This window comes from Arachis ipaensis, chromosome B01, assembly GCF_000816755.2.
Source record: "Arachis ipaensis cultivar K30076 chromosome B01, Araip1.1, whole genome shotgun sequence".
Taxonomy (NCBI): Eukaryota; Viridiplantae; Streptophyta; class Magnoliopsida; order Fabales; family Fabaceae; genus Arachis; species Arachis ipaensis.
In genome coordinates, this window is record NC_029785.2 from 15,500,086 (window position 1) to 15,511,101 (window position 11,016).

Consider the following 11,016-nt stretch of genomic DNA (forward strand, 5'->3'; position numbering starts at 1 on the left):
AAGAAATTTTAAACATATTTCATAATTTCAATCACAATTTTAAAGTAAGTGAATACCAACAAAAACTTTAATGTTTCAAAAGTATATATTCAAATAAAATCAAATATTTTAAAATAATATGAAGTTTCATCAAACATATATATATAGTCTCATGTAAAATTTCTAAGGTATGAGCCTCATAAAAATAATTATTCAACTATAATAAATCAATTATTCTAATCAAATCAAAATTCTGTAACAATAATTTTATAAATATAATTAAAAACTGCATAAACCAAAAGGTTAATGATTATAAATATAAAGCCTACTCACAACTTGGTTCCAAGGGACCGAAGAGACCGAACCCCTTAGAGACGAGAATGAAGGGAGTGTGGGACTGAGCAAGACCAAAACAGCAACTGAGACGGTTCATCAACAGCGACAACGGTGATGCCCCCTCGACAGCAAGCTCTGTTGATGGCAACGGCAGCCACAATGATGGTGAATGGCTCCTCCATCGTGACTCTCTCTCTTCCTCCCTTCTCTGTCCAGCTCAATCTCTCCCTCTTCATTCAGCAACAAGGGCAACCCCCAATAGAGATGGCAGCGTACTCAACAGCGATGGAAGCAGTAGTAGCAGAGGAGCGGCTCCTCCCCAGTCGCGTTTCTCTCTCTACGAGCTCCTTCTCTCTCCTTCGGCTCCTTAATCAGGGCAGCAGCGACGGCTCTAGGCAGAAACCACGACATCTCCTTTGACTGCGACAAAGGCTTCCATCGTCGCCTCCTTCCCTCTCTTCTGTTCATCGCGCCTTCGTTCCCTCTCTCCCCCGCTCTCATAGCCGACATCGTCCTCTCCTTCCCCCTTTTTATGCTTTCTCCCTCTCATTCATTCTCTCATCTGTGTTTCCTTTTTGTTTTATTATTCAGAGTATGTAGGAGTGTGAATAGTGAGGTAAGTGTAAGTAAAATTGGGGTTAGGGTTTAAAAAAAAGGGTAAGGGGTAGTTTAGGTATTTTATCCTAGAGGTTAGGGTAATAATAAAAGAAATCAAATATAAAATATTTTAAAAAAAACTTGGGATGTTACCTCTATAAACTCAAACGCTTGAGCTTATGACCTACAAGCTCCAGTTGGCGGCTTTGATCAAAGAAAGCTAGTTTTCACCTTGAAAAGCCAACTTCTAACAAACAAAAAGTCATTTACAACCACAGAAAGCAATTTTCTTACACACTGAAAACTAATTTCAAATACACAGTTCTACTTCGGGGAACTATAATTTACAATACACGCTTTTACCTTGGGGAGCAGCATTTACAAATTCATGGCTCTACCTTGAAAAGCTAACATTTACAATATACGACTCTACTTTGGAAAGCCAACATATACACGACTCTAACTCAAAGAGCAATTATCTAAAATATATGTCTCTACTTCGAAGAGTCAATATTTACAATATTTGACTCTATGTAAGAAAGCCATCATTTATAATACACGACTCTACCTCAAAGGCCCATCATTTACAAACACATCGTTCTACCTTAGAGAGCTAGCATTGACACGGCTCCACCTCGGATAACTAGAACTTAAGAAGCACGGGTACTTAGCATCCGACCTCTCATGCTTGGAAGCTTTGTTCTAGACATTCCCTTTTTTAGACGTAATAAAACCACTTAACTCATGGCTCAAACCAAACCTGGTTTTGGGGATTAACAATCACTAACGACATTTTATAATTCAAACCATATGAAATTATATTCTTACATTTGAATCATGTATTCATATTTAAAAATATACCTTGTCTTATCTAAACATTCCTGTTCGGCAAGTCGGTCACCGGACGTTTCGGGTTGGAGTGATGGACGTGAGGAGCGGGTCCCGGCCTCTTCGTTGGATTGAGGGCGTTGAATGGAACAAACGGTTTCTCGAGGTCTTTGGATGGCGTGGGGGGTGTCACCTGCAAAGACACTCTGACGCTCAAGTCAGGACAGTGTACAGGTGATGTGTGAGTAGAGAATAAAGTGACGTACCTGGGGGGAGAGGTAGGACCCTCCCCTTATATACCTTGTCAGTGAGGAGGCCCCACAGAGGAAGGCCTCCTTCCAGGAAGGTTCGTTCTTCACAGCTGTCAAGCAGCTGGCACCAGGGGTGCATGGCCAGGTTGCTAACAGGACGGGTCATGTGCGTTGACCCATCCGAGCGGGTCGCGACGTCTTCGGGCTGGGTTGCCTAATGTGCCGAGCTGGGCTGGGTCGTAACAGTGCCCCCAACGCGCCAGCTGCGGCCGCGAGCACCGTTGGTGGCACGTTCCGTCTTCCCCTTTGCAGGTCGTCGCTGAGCGTTCGGTTGCCCGTGGAGAGGACGCGCCTCTTACGCGTGCAAGCCTGTTCGCTACTGGGGATAACCTTCATTTCCTCGTTCTCTGCGCCAAGCGTTTAATGCTCATAATGGGTTATTCAAAACCCTGCGAGTAAAGACCTTTTTACCCTTGCCTTTCGCGCTTCTTAAGTCAGTTTCCTAATTCCTTAATCAGTTTTTTCATTCCATTTCCTTTTCATTCCCTTGTTCTTTCCGCACTTGCCTTCTTTACCTTCGAATTTCCTATTGTGACTTCTGTATTCCTGCGTATTCGCTCCTTCTTGCTTCCTTTCAAGTCACTACAGCTACCCTGGTAAGTTTTCATTCTTTGCACTTTGCTTCATGCAGTTTGGTTTTACTGTTCATGCCTTCATGTGCATGTTATTCCCCTGATTGATTTGCATGAATGACATTAGTGTTAGTAGGCATACTAGGGGGTTACCATTCCATCATGATGCCTCTTAGGATTTGTTTTAGCCATAGGTTCGCTCATTGCTTGATTGTGGCCATAGAGTAGGCAAGATGTAGTTTCTGGGCTTCCTCCGACCTCCCGGTAACTTAGACTAACTGTGAGTGGTTCCCCCACTGTAGGTATGGCCCAACGTCATATTGGTCGGGTTCCCGTTGCGAGGGCGGCGTACGACCAGTATGCCTGGGTAACTTCTGAGGTAAAGGAGACTCCTAACCAAATGGGTGTGGAGGAGCTAACCGAGTTCCGCCGAGCCGAGTACTTGTGCGGCGGGACTGACGAAGAGTCTAACTACGAGGTTTTCGTCCCTGCTCCTCACGAGCGGATATACGAACTAAACTTGCACTCCCCCCCGGATTGCCGACTGGATCTGGTTCTATAAGGCAATGTTTACCCAGTTGGGGGTTTGACTCCCTTTCTCTCCCTTCCAAATGGCGCTACTCAACCGATGTGACGTGGCGCCATCTCAGTTGCATCCGAACAGCTGGTCTTCTATCCACTGTTTCGAGATGGTGTGCGAATACTTGGAGCTACCGACCTCTGTCGAGGTGTTTTTTTTTTTCTCTTCACCTTGACGAACCCCTCCAAAGAGGGGAAAGTGAAGAAAGGTTTTATGTCTTTCCGATCTGCCCAAGGCAGGAGGATCTTTGGTCTGTTCGAGCAGTCTTACCATGGGTTCAAGGACAAATACTTTAAGGTTCACCCCGTAAGAGGTCAGCATCCTTTCTGGTTGACCTTGGAGGGGGAGCACCGTATCCAGACGTATTAGAGCTTTGGGGCGGGGCTAATACTTTTACTAAAGTAACCTACAAGGGGATGACCCCAGAGAATCAATGAGTTGCCGACGTGTTATTGGCCGTCTTTGGGAAGAACCACGTGAACCCCCATCTCCTTATGGGTGATCGGGAGGTTGGTAGGAATTATATATGTGAGTAGTCGCTTAATAGTGTTATGCATTTATTATTACCATTACCTGTCTTACCGACATGACTGGCCTTGACGCTTTATTCAACACCTTTCTGGCTGGCGATAGCGACGAGGAGAGCTCGACCTCTCAACCACAATTTGAGGAGGATGATGTGGTTGTTGTAAGCAACCCGAAGAGGAAGCGATCATCCTCTAGCCCTGAAGGAGCCCTCACTGTGATGGAGAGGAACTTTGATGCCGGGAACTTTATTGATGCCCAGCTGCTTCCCGGCACGGAGGACTTCTTCCATGGTGAGGATCTTCCTTCACAAGCAAGGTGGATGTACCGAACTCTGCTTCGTGGGGTAGCCATAGCGAGGAAAGCAGAGTTCGCTCTGGCGGGGACGCAGTCTATTCAGAGGAAACTTGAGTCTTCTGTTCAAGCCAATAATAAATTTAAAGTGGAAGTTGAATCACTTCGGGAGCAGCTGTCCAGCGCGGATAAGAAGCTCAAAGCTACCGAGGAGAAGGCCACAGTCGCTGAGGAAAAATTGAAGACTTCTGATGCAGCCGTTTCCCGGTTAACCGAGCGAGAGCTGACTTTGGAGGGCCAGCTCAATGCTACTCAGGGTCGGGTGGCTGCTTTGGAGAAGGAACGCGACGAGGCCGCCTCGTCGGCTAAGGCTGCTCAAACTGAAGCTGCTAAATTTAAGAAGAAGTAAAGGAGACCGTGAAACAGAGGAAGAACGCCATACTGATGACTGAAGAGGCTCTTAAAGCCCAAGTGAAGTTCGTGGCTCCTGACTTTGACACATCGGCAATTGGGGTCTTTAAGACCATTAAGGATGGTAAAATTGTCGATATGCCGAAGAAGTGATCTTTGTACTCTTGTATAAATTTTGTAATTTTATGGTTTTGTGAACTTTGTCGTTTTACATGCTGAACCTCGTAGCTTTGAATTACTTTACTGAATTGGGAGCCGCTTGATCGGCTTATTATTATTGTTTGTTCCTCGCTTAGTCGGCAATGCGCTTTCGTTCTGTTTTGTTACCGTTTTGTTGGTATTGGCTATTTGCTTGTTTATTTACCGTTACGTTGGTAGCTCGCGAGGCCACGTGGTAGTAAATGATGAGGCCAGACTGTGGCTTTCGTTGTCGTTATAGCCGCTTATTATTTACTTTGATGGTACCCGGGGTGATCAGTCCCGGGTTGCCGTGTCGCCATCGTTCTTATTGGACAAAACAAACTTGTTAACAATATAGGGTGCAATATAGAATATATATGTAGGAGGTAATTAAATCATAAAGTGAGCATTGACCGGTAACCTAGCCAAATATATGACAAATGATTGACAAAGATAAATGACTCAACTTAAGGTAGCGCAGGTCTCACTGAGTTTGGCAGGTCATCTGGTCGGTGTACTTGGCTTAGGAATAAAACCTTCTTAGGTTACTCGCGTTCCACGTTCTTGGCACTTCTCTGCCGTTCAGTCGCTCTAACTTGTAGGCGCCCTTGCCAATTACTTCTTTTACCCTGTACGGGCCTTCCCAGTTGGCCGCCAGCTTCCCTTCTCCTGGTGTCGGAGGACCGATGTCGTTACGCCGTAAGACCAGGTCACCTTGCTCGAATTCCCTCTTGAGTACTTTGGCGTTGTAGCGCAGGGCCATCCTTTATTTTAATGCCGTTTCTATCAAGTGGGCTATCTCCCTGGCCTTGTCTACGAGGTCATTTTCCACGGCCTCTTTGACTCCTCCCAGGATCAACCGCGGGCTCGGCTCGCCGATCTCCACAGGTATTATTGCGTCCACCCCGTAAGTGAGGCGAAAACCCTGGTAGACGATTGCGTGGTTGTGCGGTAGGACCAGAGGACCGAGGCTAACTCGTCCGCCCATGCCCCTTTCTTGTGGTCGAGTCGCTTCTTGAGGCCTTGCAAAACGACCTTGTTGGCGGCCTCTACTTGGTCATTCGTTTGGGGGTGTTCAACCGATGAGAATTTTTGCCTTATGCCTAATCCGGCTAGGAATTCTCCAAACTTTTTGTAGGCGAATTAGGTGCCGTTATCCGAGATGACCACCTCCGGGATCCCAAATCTAGTTATCACTTGTCTCCACATGAACTTCCGACAGTTGGCCGATGATATACTGGCCAGTAGCTCGGCCTCCACCCACTTGGTGTAGTAATCAATGGCAACTATCAAGTATTTCACCTGCCCAGGCCCTACCGAGAAAGGCCCCAAGAGGTCGACTCCCCACTGTGCAAATGGCCAGGAAGCCATTAGGAGGCTAAGTTCTGCCGCCGGCGCCTTGTGGAGGTTGGCGTTCTCTTGACACCTCGTGCACTTTTCTACAAATGCCTTAGAGTCTGCCATCATCGAAGGCCAGTAGTAACCAGCCCTGACGAGCTTCCGAGCTAGGGCCTTCCCCCCAATGTGGTGGCCGCAGCATTCCTCATGGACTTTTCGCAGTACGTAGTCCATTTGGTCGGGATGCAGGCACTTCAGTAGGGGTTGGCTAATCCCTTTCTTGAACAATTGGTTCTGTATTATGGTGTACTTGGCCGCTTCTCTTCTTAGTCCTTTCGCCGCTTTGTCGTCACTAGGGAGCTTACCGCTTTCTAAAAAATCGGCGATTGCGTCTATCCATTTGGGACTTGAGCGGGCAAAGTGTAAGGTCACTGTTGGCTCCTTCATGAGGCCTTGTATAAGGGAGTGGTTGCCCGTTCCCGGCTTTGTGCTTGCCAATTTTGACAAGAGGTCGACCCTTGTGTTTTCCTCCCTAGGGACATGTTGTACAATGACTTCGTCAAACTCCTTTCTCATCTTGTTGACTTGTTCCAGGTACTTCTGCAATAGTGAATCTCTAGCTTGATAGGTCCCATTAACCTGTGACGTGACGATCTGTGAGTCACTACACACTTCTACTCTTGTGGAACCGACCTCCTTTGCCAATTGGAGGCCGCCAAGGAGGGCTTCATATTCGGCTTGATTGTTGGATACGGGGAAGTCGAACTTGATCGACTGCTCGTACACAATTTTGGTAGGACTTTCCAAGATAATTCCTGCTCCTCCGAACGTTTGGTTGGATGCTACATCCACATGGAGCTTCCACCGTGTGTTCGTGTTGTCAGGGAGATCCCCTGTTACCTCTACTAGGAAATATGCCAATGCCTGGGCTTTGATGGCGTGCCTGGGCTCATATTGTAGGTCGTATTAGGACAGCTCAATTGCCCAGGCCATCATCCGACCCGCCAGGTCGGGTTTCTGCAATATCTGCTGGATCGCTTGGTCTATTCTAACTGTTATCGGGTGCCCTTGAAAGTATTGCCGGAGTCAACGGGATGAGGTTAACAGCGCGTAGGCCAGCTTCTCTAGCTTGTTGTACCTCAACTCCGCCCCTTGTAGCACCTTGCTTACAAAATAGACCGGCTGTTGCACCTTCCCCTCCTCTCGCAACAAGACGGCCGCCAAGGCCTCGTCCGTTACTGCTAGGTACAAGAATAGCGTTTCCCCGTTTTTGGGCTTACCGAGGACTGGTGGTGACGCTATGATTCTCTTGAAGTGGTTAAAGGCTTCTTTGTAGGCCGGAGTCCACTCAAACGCGATCCCTTTCTTCATCAGGTTGAAAAAAGTGAGGGCCTTGGCGGCCGACGCACCGAGTAAACGGGATAGCGTGGTTAGTCTTCCCGCAAGCCTCTGCACATCTTTTATGTTTCCCGGGTTTGTCATTTGTAGGATCGCCTCACACTTTTCTGGATTACCTTCTACCCCTCTCTGGGTTATCATGAATCCTAGGAACTTTCCGGCTTCCACGGCAAAGGCACATTTTAACGGGTTTAGCCTCATACTGTGTCGCAGGAGAGATGAGAAAACACTTTCCAAATCACGAATGAGGTCGTTGGCTTCGACTGTCTTGACCAGGATGTCATCGACGTAGACTTCCACCGTCTTGCCGATGAGATTGTAGAATATCTTGTTCATCAGTCTTTGGTACGTGGCTCCCGTGTTCTTCAACTCAAATGGCATCACCTTGTAGCAATATGTCCCTCCTGGCGTTATGAACGCCGTCTTTTCTTCGTCTGGTTAGTGTATCGGGATCTGGTTATACCTAGAATACGCGTCCATGAAGCTCAGGTATCGGTAACCCGAGGCCGCGTCCACCAGCGTGTCGATGTTAGGGAGGGGATAGAGTCCTTGAGGCAGGCTTTATTGAGATCAGAGTAGTCAACGCACATCCTCCACTTCCCGCTGGGTTTCCTGACCAAGACAACATTTGACAGCCACGTTGAGTACTCCAGTTCCCATATGAACCCTGCTTGCAAAAGGCCAGCCGTCTGTCTGACCACTTCATCGGCTCTTTCTTTGGACATCTTCCTCCTTCTCTGCGCTACCGGCTTGGTGTCCGCTCTCACCGCTAGGTGGTGTGACATGACCTTCGGGTCGATACCCGGCATGTCGTCTGGCGTCCATGCGAACAGGTCGCCGTTTTCCGGATTACTCCCACCAATAGCTCCTTTACCTCATAGGAAAGGTTTCTGTTCACGAAGGTGAACTTCGCCTCTGAGTCGCCGACCCTAACCTTCTCGAGGTCTCCCTCAGGCTCTGGCCTGGGCTTGTCTTCGACTCTTGCATCCAGGTCGGCCAGAAAGACCCCGGCTGCTTCCTTAGATTTCTTTCTTAGGGAGAGACTGGTGTTGTCGCATGCGACTGCCATTTCTAAATCTCCCTTAATGGATCCAATTGATCCATTATCAGATACAAACTTCATTACTAGTAACTTGGTGTGGATTATTGCTCCGAGTTCATTGATTGTTTCTCTTCCCATTATGATGTTGTAAGCTGTGGAGTCCCTTAGGACAACGAACTCCGCCATGACAGTCCTCTTTTCTGGACCTCTGCCTATGGAGATCGGCAAAGAAATTATCCCATCCGGCTTGATAAAGTGATCTCCGAGACCGACCACACCGTGCTTGTGGGTCTTGAGTCGGCATCCCGCAGTCCCAGGGCATCGAACACATTGTGGAACATGATATTTGAATCCGCGCCAGCATCCACCAGGATTCGCTTTACGAGATCGGTTCCTACCCTGGCCGTGATCACCATAGGAGGGTTTTCCTGCATGCCTTCAGTCCACTGGTCTTTCGGACCAAACAAAATTAGTGGTACTCTCCTGGGGGAAGTGTGGTGCTGGATGAGGATACTGCCATGACTTTGGCATCCTTCCTGCATGTCGATCTCGATCTGGGACCGGCGTCCCTTCCGACTACGACGTTCACCACCGTGAGCCCCCGTTCGCTGTCTTAGTCGGTTTCCCTCCTTTGCCTGATGGCTCTGTCCTTGTCCTCAGGTCGATCCCTATCTCGCCTCCTCGGCTCTCTAATGAGATGAGACAGTTCCGCCAACTTGTCATCCCAGATTGCCTGTTTCAAGGCGTCTTTGAGATCAAAACAGTCTTGGGTCTTGTGCCCGTAACCTTTGTGGTAGTCGCAATAAAGGCTTTTATTTCCTCCGTTTCGGTCTTTAAGAGGTCGGGGCTTCGACAAAATACCCTTATCGGCTATCTGCTGATAGACCTCCACAATCGGGGCGGCAAAGGGGGTGTAATTGGTGAACTTGCCGACCCTGGGGAACGGCCTGGGGTTTTTAGCTGGGGCTCCATCCCTGGAGTGTTCTTTAAGCTTTTCTCCGCTGCCGTGCTAGCGGGTATTGTTGTAGACGAGCTGCCGCTTGTTGGCTACCATGACTTGACTGACTTCTTCATCATTAATGTATTCCCTGGCCACGTTTTGGATCTCCTGCATCGTCCACACGGGCTTAGTGGTCAGGTGCTTCCTAAAATCCTCATTGAGCAACTCGTTTGTCAAGCATAAGCTGGCCACCGAATCAGTTAAGCCGTCGATTTCCAAGCACTCGTCATTGAACCTGTCCAGGTACTTTCTGGTCGTCTCGCCGCTTCTCTGGGTTATCCCAAGCAGGTTAATGGGGTGTTTGGCCTTGGCGATTCGTGTGGTGAACTGGGCTAAAAAGGTACGGGTGATGTCTCCAAAGGTCGTCACGGATCCCTGGGGAAGAGAGTTGAACCAGCGTATGGCCGGGCCGGCCAAGGTCATAGGGAAGGCGTGACACCTCACCTCGTCGCCGACCCCTTCCAGGTTCATTCTGGTCTCGAAGGCCGTCAAATGCTCTTGGGGATCTTGCGTCCCGTCATACCTCATGTCCGTCGGCTTGTCGAAATGCTTCGGCAGCTAGACCTCGAGAATGGACGGGTGAAAGGGGGTTGCCCCCATGATTATTGGACGACTCACTCTGCCGGCCCTTTCGTTGCCTTCTCGGTTTTCTCTTCTAGCTGGTCCCATCGGGGGTCGAGTGTATATTACAGGGTCTCGTCGCTGCCTTGGCGCTTCCCGACTTTCTCCTTGACTTTCGGACTCTTCTCGGAAGCTCTACGCGTACCTAGAGCGGCTTCTCTCGGGACTTCTTTCTCCCCACTGGGGGGATTGGGGGAGTCCCGATCTGCTAGCATACGTTCTAGATTTTGCACTCTGTGTCGGAGCTCCTGCATTATCCTAGCACTGTCGCTTCCGATCCCTCCAAAGGGACGCCTCTCCTGGGATCGCGTAGGTTGGCCGGTTTGTCAAAGGGGGGATCTCGTTCGTTCGCGGGAGGAAGCCATAGAGGCCGCTCTATTGCTTCGCGGTGCTCCCTCTCCCCCTTGTTGCTCAATCGCGTCACCGGGCTCTATTGGGCCCATTAGGAAATCCATTCAGGCCAGTCCGCACAGACGGCGCCAATGTTCGGCGAGTCGGTCACCGGACGTTTCGGGTTGGAGTGATGGACGTGAGGAGCGGGTCCCGGCCTCTTCGCTGGATTGAGGGCGTTGAGTGGAGCAGACGGTTTCCCGAGGTCTTCGGATGGCGTGGGGGTGTCACCTGCAAAGGCATTCCAACGCTCAAGTCAAGACAGTGTACAGGTGATGTGTGAGTAGAGAATAAAGTGACGTACCTGAGGGGAGAGGTAGGACCCTCCCCTTATATACCTTGTCAGTGAGGAGGCCCCACAGAGGAAGGCCTCCTTCCAGAAAGGTTCCTTCTTCACAGTTGTCAAGCAGCTGGCACCAGGGGTGCATGGCCGGGTCTCTAACCGGACGGGTCATGCGCGTTGACCCATCCGAGCGGGTCGCGAACAATTCCTAAAAACATGAGAAATAATTAATTAAATCCATCACCTACTCTAAGATACAAACAATATAAATGAGGGAGCTAATAGTTCTCCCAAGCACAGTTCTCACTTCTCACACATGCACACATTTATA